Here is a 9,358-nt window from a genome sequence, read left to right on the forward strand (position 1 = left end):
CAGACATTTTATTCGTATGCTGTGAAAAATCCAATGGTCCCCAGGATATCAAAAATTGTCCCATATCCAAAACAGCTATGTTTTAGTGATAGAAGAGAAACAGCATTTTTATTTTTGACAATGCAGGTGAGTCCAACTACACTGTCCTTTCAAAAAATATATTTTATCACCAAAGAGACAGAACACCTGTATACACAAGCGAACTTTGAAAAGCTTCACAAAATGCTGCTTTATAGCTATGGGCCGAAATTTCAATAATAGGAAATGAACTTTCTGGTCAGGGCACACGTCCTGTCCAAGATGAAATCGATGAATGCGCAATGCTTGACATAATGCTTGAAAACAGGGAATAAACAGAACAAAAATATTAAAATGATGCCCTGTTTCAGTATTAAGATTTAACAATCTGGTGCTGAATATGCTGTAGTATAAATAGTGCCTGGACTCAGATCCAGTAAAGTAACACAGCTCTCATTCATAGCACCGTATGTCTCCAGTTCTGGCTCCCTAAGTCATATTTCACTTGCCAAGAAAAGCTGTTTTCTTGTGGGGATAGTTTTCCTAACATTCTCTCTCATGACAATGAAAAGTGCACAGCACACAGCAGTCATGTAGTCATGAAAATGTAGTAGTCATGAAAATGAACATCCGGGGCCCACTGGACAGCCATCCAGGAGAGGCTGGGTCTGCTTCATCGCTTCCTTTACTCCTTCTGACATGTGAAAGTACTAAAAAGATACCACGTAACATGTCTAACATAGTTCCTTCTTTTAAAAGATCACTCCACAATTTTAATCCCCTTAAAACATCATTATCGTGATAGCCCGTAAGTTGAGTATAAACTGACCATCTTCTAAAGATGATATTTTATTATAAGAGATTAGATGGAGAAAAAAATGAAGTCAGCAATTGCACACTATCATAGGCAAGCAGAAGAAGCCAATTTTGTGGGTCATTTTGGTTACTAAGAACATGAAGCCAATGAATCCTGTTAACTTTAACGCATAACTCTAGAGGCAATTCATCCGTGCTGTTGTGTGTGTCATTGTTCATTCCTTTTTACTGCTGAGGAGTGTTTCGCTGTGAGTTTATACCACAATGCAGCCAGAGACAACAGAATACCTCTGAATGATTTCACTTATATAAAATACAAGAACAGGCAAGACTCATCTATGAGAAGTCAGAACGCGGCTATCTCCAGACAGCAGGGGCATGACTGGAAAGGGACATAAAGGGGATTTTCTAGTTTTGGCTGGTGGTTGCACGGGTATGAAAATTGTCAAAATCCATGTAACCGAACACTTAATATGCATAGATTTTATTGTATGTAAATTATACCTCAATTTAAAAAAAGGTGCAGGGGGAAGAATCTCTACAGGAAATGACAGACAAGTCACTCTATTGAAAATAGTAATCTCCATTTAGATAAATTCTCTCCCCACCTTGATGAGCTGGAAGGAGACTTGTCTGGGCTGGAATTAGACACATACAGGTGTCTTCACAACACTTAATGCCTCCACAGAGAGCAGCTGCTACAGGGTGGTTTCTACATCTTGGAAGAGAGCTGCTGACATGTGCTATTTTCAGGCAATGGGAAGTGCGTGTGCTTTTTCTTTTTCGCACCATATTGACTAACCTGCACCTAGAAGTCATGCTCTTTGCTCAACTACCTACCAGGGTCTGCAGGAACCAGATCTGGTAGGACAGTGATGTCCAGAGGCTGCTCTCCTCCAGCCTGGCAGGGACTTGGAGTAACTCTTTTTAATAAGCCTTTCCTCCAAATAAGGTCTCTGTCTAAAGTATTAATAACCCTCTTTGGAAATACAGTCCTCCTTCCCTGATATAAAATAGACAAAAATATTTCTTGGGCTCGTGTCAAGTGTTAATTGAGGAAATCAAAATGGGAAGCAGTAGACCATAGTGACAAAGAATTCCGGCTTCCAAGCCAAATTGCCTCTGTTCATAGCCTGCCTCCTCCACCTACTAACCATGTAACTGTAGCAAGTTACTGAATTTCTCTATGCCTCAGTCCTCTCATGTGTAAAATGGAACAATAGAAGTACTGACCTCATAGGAATACTGTGTAGATTGAATGTAGAGCCCTTAGTACAGAGCCTGGATATCATTAATCCCAACAATTAATCATTTACAGTAATTATTTAGACATCTTTTAATGCTCCCTAAAAGAAAGATACAGTCAATTTATTTCAAAAATATTTACTCAAGGATGACTTCAATATCATTTAATCTTTAATTTAGTCAAGTGCCTATAAAAGGCCCTCATTATTTTAAATCACAAAGGAAGACTGTACATCAATCACTCGCTCTTCTTAGTAGCCTGTAAGTCATACTGGTTCAAGTGTGAGGCACTTCAGAAGCTAAGACTGGAAAAGATCTTGGTTCCAAGTGTGGAAGGCCTCAGATGCCCAACTCAGTAATGTACCATATGGGTCAGAGGTCAGGAGCAAGGCCTGGAGTCAGAGGTGAGTCCATGCCCAGCCTCCTCTGCTTGTCAGCTGCAAGATTTGCGGCAAGTTATTTAGTTGGTCTCTCTAAGGCTTGGTTTCCATTACCTGTAAGATGGGAATAATAACAGTGCCTACTCTTTAGGGTTGCCACGAGGCTTAAAATGAGAATCAGAATGTAGCAGTGGGATGGCACACAAGAAGTGCTCAGTAAAAGTTAGGGGAAAACAGATCTTTGAAAGTTATTGGGTGTAGATGTAACACCATCAAAGCTTTAGGATGATTAGCCTATACTGGAATTCAGGTGGATTAAAAAAGGGAAGCATTCTGAGGGGAGAAAAAAAAGAGCTGAAATAATCCAGATAGGTATATCTAACAACTATAACAGCCTCTTCCTGGCTCCCTCTAAGGAGGGATACGGACCCCAAGAAATGCTTCAGGACAGTGAAGGCGAACAAAGAAGGAAGAAAGGTTATGTTCCCACTGGGGATTTCTGACTCGCAGTGCTGGAGAAATCTCAATAAAAACAGCATAACTATAAGTATACAGAATTATTTCTAATGCTTACACTCCATGAGTAGGTTTTATAGCCCCAATCCAAAATATGAGGAAAACTAATGATGATCACACACACACACACACACACACACACACACACACACACACACACTCAAGCCCAGCCAGGCACACAGTACATGCTCAATAAATGGCAATTCCCAATTCTTCTCTGAATATATATCACACTCTCACTCTGTCTGGAGTACTGATCCCATGCATTCACTTCTAGAAATCGTACACATTCTTCAAATTCTGCACCAAGAATAATTCCAACTCTGATCAACCCAGCCTGAAGTAATTCCTTTCTCTATACGACTGCACAGTAAATACTCTTGGTTAGTTTGTGTATCTTAGAAGGAGCTTACTTTATCACAATATCCCTTTATGTTACTTTACAGTTTACAAAGCGTTTTTTTCCAAACTATTAGTTCAGCTTCACGAGGAGAGCAGGGGGTCAGTATTACACCTGAAAGTGAGGTGAAGATCAGAGAAGAGTGAGCTTTCAAGGACATCTGTGGGTGACAGCCAGAACCAGGCCCCAGGGCTTCAGCTGACAAGTCTTCTAACTACTGGACCGATATCCTTTCTACTCAGCTCTGCCCGTGTGCCAGTGCCCAATCACACAGTCACACATGGGGCAGGGTCTTGACATTTCATGTTAAACAAAGGAACATATGAGACCAATGAGCAAACAGGTGACAGGGCCTGAAGAGACAGCTTCTCTGGAAAAAAATCTTCTCCCTCAACAGTGCCATTTCAGACATAAACATTGTTTTCCACATCATCTTTCCTATTTCCAAAGAATTTATCATCTGTGAACATTTACAAAATGCCTGGTGCTGAGGATTATTAAAGATGTAATTTCAAGGTCTTTGAGTCCCAAATTATGGGCCTTTATTTTGGGGTTGAAATTCATACAAATGTTAACATGATTGAATTGAGCATAATATAAATAAAATTGTTTATATCTAGACAAATCTGTTCCCTAAAACACAGAGGACCAATCCACTCTTCATGTAATGCTTTTAGACCAAATGAAAAAAATGCAATTGTAGGTAAATTTCCCATTAGTGACATAAAATTAGGTTGGGAATGGAGGCAAGTTTTGTCTAAAATTAAAAAGAGGCAATAATGGAAACCAGTTTTTCACTCTTTCAATGCAGTATTCTGCCAGACTGGACGTATCACAAAGAGAAATATCAATAGCTGTTTGTGTTCATATGTATTTGTTATTTTTATCAGTTGATAGCCTATCTCAAAGAAACCAAATACTCTTCTCAGTAGATGCATCATTCATACCATTCATACCTCTAACTATGTGAAAACAAGAGTGGTGATAATACACGTTACAGTTCATCAATATTTGATTCAAGTTTTTAGAAAGTCGACCACTTCTGAGTGATAAATAAAATGTGCCGATAATACAATATAAGCAATAAAACATCACAAGGGTTTGTATTAAGCATTAATCGTCATTCATTTAACAGATTTTTCTTTTGTGTCTCCAGCATAAGTCACTAAGATGCAAAGATAACCCAGTACACACTATCCCTATAATTATGGAGCTCACAACTGAGTAGAGAAGCTTATTATTGCTAAACACATAGCTAAGTGAAACCGTTCTTAAAATAAACCAAAATGATAGTTTTATCCCCTGTACCTCAGATACAAGAAATATTTATTTCATGAAGGCCTGCAACAGATCACCTATAAAGTACAAGAGGACAACAGCTCTCACGGTTTGTGGTAGCATACAGATAGATGCTGATAAAACAGGTATATGTTGGGTATATTGTAGGATAAAGCCCACAGATTATCTGTGAGACAGATATAGGAAACCAGCAAGATATCAGCAGTATTCCTGTAGAACAGCTCAATGAATAATTTTCTTTTATTCCAGGTGCATTTTAACATTAATTTCCAAAGCAAAATGAAAACTCAGCCTGGGAAAAAAATGAGACATTAGCTTTAATATCTAAAGGCTTGGGTTTATACATTTCATTAACTCCCTGAAAAGATCTCAGCAAAAGAGTATCAATAAAAAAAATCCCAGTCTCAGAGTAACTAAGCCTTGGGGCTTCTGGTTAGCGGTATTATTTCCACAATACAGCAACTGCTGATGAGGCCCCTTTTAAAAATAGGAGAACTCATGACATTGATCGCATCTGTTTATCCTCCTCAGAGTGGTCGTGTCCCTATGCTATAGCGTGTAATTTTCTGTTGTTCAGCTATGCTTTGTTAAAGAAATTAAAAACTGTCCTATATAATAAGAACATAGAATTATTTATCCATAAGTCAGTTCACAGGAAATCACTACCCAGCAGTATATAATAACTCAGCCTGTGTTTCTAACCTGCGGCCTGACTGTGGTATATCATCAAACTGTAGCAGCATAAGGACATAAATTGTAGTTATTATTGTGAAACCTGTGGTAGGAATGACTTTTCAATGAGGAAAGAGAAAAAAGGCAAAACAAAAATGGTTTTTGAAGTGTACATATTTTCCTTTTTTAATCCACAGCTTAGCAGTACCCCAGTACAATTTACTGAAACTCCTACATATTCAGTTTTTATTTTAAAGACTATCTATATTTCAAATGTCTTGTATTGAGGGAAAAGTAAATGGTAAATGAAATAGCATTCTTCCAGCATTTTACATTATTCAAGTACCATTATAACTTACACAAATTAATGAAACCTCAAAACATACTTGTCTGGGAACCTACAATACACTTAATCCTGTATTTATAACAATACAAAAGAAAACACCGGACCAAAACAGAAGATTTGACAATTCAGAATAAATACTGAGGCTGTACTGGTTAAATGAATTTATCTAAAAATACGCACACACACACACACACACACACACACACAAACACACAGAGAAAGCTCTACCTGCAGCAATTTGGGTATTAGTGACAAACACAAATAAGGTAGGTTTCTACTCTTTAGGACATTAACTTTAATCTTAAATCATATCTGTATCAGGAGAATTGATCATAAGGAATATTATTGGCCTTGAAAAATTGAAATATGAATTTTAGAGCATTTTCTGAATAAACTATAGTGATACACAGCTGTCTGCCAATCTTTTCTTGAGCTGACTACCCCCTTATGCTACAAAAATGTTCTACTTAAAAAAATACATACAGTACCATTTGATGCCTTGTAACTCAATACATGGTTTTTACATTTTGCAGCATAAAGATTTTGTCTCATGTAATAGATGCTGCTTCACATTTGGGAAACGTTATGTTATAACCCTTACTTTTATTAGATTATTTAATATAAGCACTAAGTAACTAGACTAAATTAATAAAGATCCTATTGAAAAAAAAGAGAGAGAACAAAATTATTCCACAAATTAAATAAAACTTTCTGAAGTTGGTATTTTAGAAACCTTTATTTAATTTTCAGAATTCCGATTCTTCTGAAAAACAGCCAAAATATTGTTCAGGATATGAAAAAAATATGGTTGGTGTTTAGTTATTTATTTCATAAGAGTGCCATTTAAAACTATTACATGGGGGAATAGGACAAATGAGAAAGAAAAGCGTTATGAGAAATTATTTGTGATCAGTTCTAAGCTTCTGCCACTGCTTAAAAACTATTTCATCTGGTATATATTTTCTTATTATTGTTCTCAGTTTAATCATTATCTGAAAGAGTTTAGAATTAAATGATTAATTTTGGCAGGTAACACAAACAAACTTCTCCTCCTTTCAACTCAGAAATACATTTGCATAAAGAGATTTTCCTCTAGCATTTGTCCCCCCAAAGTATCTTCAATAATCAAAGACACAGGGGAAATGTATACTCTTTTAAACATGCTTTGCTATATTCTAGCAGATGCTATCCATAACTTAGGTTTAGCCACTGTTTCTGCATCCTCTGGGGTAAGAAGTATGCACTGAAGATCTAAAAATACAGTTATGCATGAATATTTCCCATCTTAATTAATTACATGTATTTTTTTCAGATGGAAGCTCAAATGTGGCAACAAATTTTCCCTAAGGACCCAGCTTTCCAGGTACCTTGTCACTGGGCTCAACACCCTTGAAAATTCTATCAACTGCATGCTCCCAATTATATATTGCAGAATTGTCCTTCAGGCATATTCTGTTTCCTATAATTTAAGGTTATATAATATCTGATCTTAAGGGCAATATTATGAGGGCATGTCGATTATCAAAGAAAATGCTGCCATATAATATGAAGGCAAAAGTATACTCATTTATGTTGTACATTTATTCATGTTCCAACTAACCTAATTTCACAGTAATTTGTTAAGAAACTACAAAACATGGAAGCAAATACAGCTATAATGATTACAAAATGGCAACTGCTATTAATTTGGAGGGGTTTTGTTTTGTTTAAATTCTTGGGAGTTTCCTTTAAGAACATTTTAATAATTTTTACTTTCAGTACATCTTCACATATACTCTACTATTAAATCTAAAAATGTACATGGTTTGCAGGTTTCAGATATTTTACATTCAAAGAAGTTTTGATAGTTCCTTGATTTCCGTTTTCTTGGAAATGTATTTAGAAGCGGCAAACCAAACTTTTAAATATGGCACTACCATTTTAACGGCTATACTAAAGAAGAGAAAGGCCCAATACATATGAGGTATGCTCTCATTAGATAAATGTTTCTTGAAGTGAATAAAAGGTAGATCTATAGTCACAACATACAAGGTGATGAATGATGACAGTGGTCTATTTGAGCCCCCTAAAATATTCAGCCATGTCAGAAAAATGCCATATGAATCAATGGGTAACCGAACTGTAGTACAGACTTAACAATTATCCCTGACAGGATGTCTAGTTATCCCATGGTAGCTGGGCTGAACAGTTTCAGATGATCTGGAGGGTAGGGGAAGGTCAGAAATGGATTTTTTTTCCTCCCCATTCCCAGGAATTTGCAGTTTAGTAAAGACTGTCCTGTTGAGAGTGGTCATATTAAGTGAATGGCTAAAGCATTCAAGATCAAGTTTATCCCTAGAGCAGTTGTGGGCCCCACCCGGACTTGCGGAACAGGAGCTCCAGAGTAGATCTTTGGAGATGCTGAGGATGAGCCAGGTTTGGGAAGCACTGCCCAAGCGTCTAGTAAAAATGAGAACCTGAGCAAGGAGAAGATCAATCCACTGATTCTCCTCAAAAGAAGGGCAGGAAACCAAGAGATTCCCAGATGCCCTTTTTCCAACTCACCAGCAAATACCCTCACTACTGTCAAGGAGGATAAGCAAAGAGAAAGGAGAAAGTTCTGGCACGTGAGAAGGAAAATAGAGTTAGGAGTGCATTGTAACACAGTTACAGACCTCCTTAAGTTTGCGGGATATGGCATGGGCAGAATAGGTGATAGCAGAAGAAAAGGGTTTCCTGTATAGGCATAAACTCCAGGAACTCTTTACCTTATTTAGATTATATGCTGCCAGAAGGCAAGGGCCGTGTCAGTTTAACTGTTCATACAACCCTAGCTACAGGCCCATAAGCATGAGGATGCCTAAAATACAGTGTGTGCATGACAGTCATGAAACAAGAAAGCCACTCTGTCTGAAAGAGCAGCAGACTGGGAATCAGGATACCCAGGTCTGGTGTTGGATCTGAACCTCGTTGGCTGTAGCTCTGCACCTATGGGGAACTCACTTAACCTCTCTGGGCACCTATTTTCTCTTCTATAAAATGGGGATTTAAAAGCAAAACCAGAATAAAACCACCACCAACAAAAATTCCCCTGCCTGACTCACAAAATGGTAATTATAATAAAATAACATGAGCTAAATGGCACTGAAAATTATAAAGTGCTGCATAAACATATGCTGGCATTCATGAATTGTAAGCTAACATAAAAGAGATAAGCATTACATTTTTTACAATGCTTTTACTTAAGCAAAAACGTGAATCTTCTAAAATGTCACTGGCCAACATGGCAAGTCACCTGACGTAGTCAAAAGAGCCTGGGCTTGGAAATTGTTCTCTCAGTGCCTGGGGCAAGTCACTTAATTTCTTTGAGCAGGAAATCTTACCATCTTTAGGAGTGGCTGCAGTCTGAGAGGGATGTCAGGAACTGCATCTCACCCCTGCCCTCTGATGCAAAGCATCCCAGAGATCCTCTGTACTTGTAAATACTTACTGTCTCGATTACTCACTAGACTGTAATCACAGTTCCTGGCAGATGGTGGAGGCACAGAGATATGAGAGGGACGGAGGAAGGAAGGGAGGGAGAAAGGGAGGAAGGAGGGAAGAAAGAGGGAGGAAGGGAGGAAGGAAGGAAGGAAGGAAGGGAGGGAGGGAATGAGAGAGGGGAAGGGAGGGAGGAAGGGAGGGGGA

General features: G+C 38.0%; 1 protein-coding gene across 1 annotated transcript in view; it reads right to left on the bottom strand.

Moving 5' to 3' along the window:
• Positions 1–9,358, bottom strand: part of SATB2 (SATB homeobox 2) — a 186,940-nt gene that overhangs the window by 113,858 nt on the left and 63,724 nt on the right. The window lies entirely within an intron of this gene.

Source organism: Neophocaena asiaeorientalis, unplaced genomic scaffold (genome assembly GCF_003031525.2).
Source record: "Neophocaena asiaeorientalis asiaeorientalis breed wild unplaced genomic scaffold, Neophocaena_asiaeorientalis_V1.1 scaffold246, whole genome shotgun sequence".
Taxonomy (NCBI): Eukaryota; Metazoa; Chordata; class Mammalia; order Artiodactyla; family Phocoenidae; genus Neophocaena; species Neophocaena asiaeorientalis.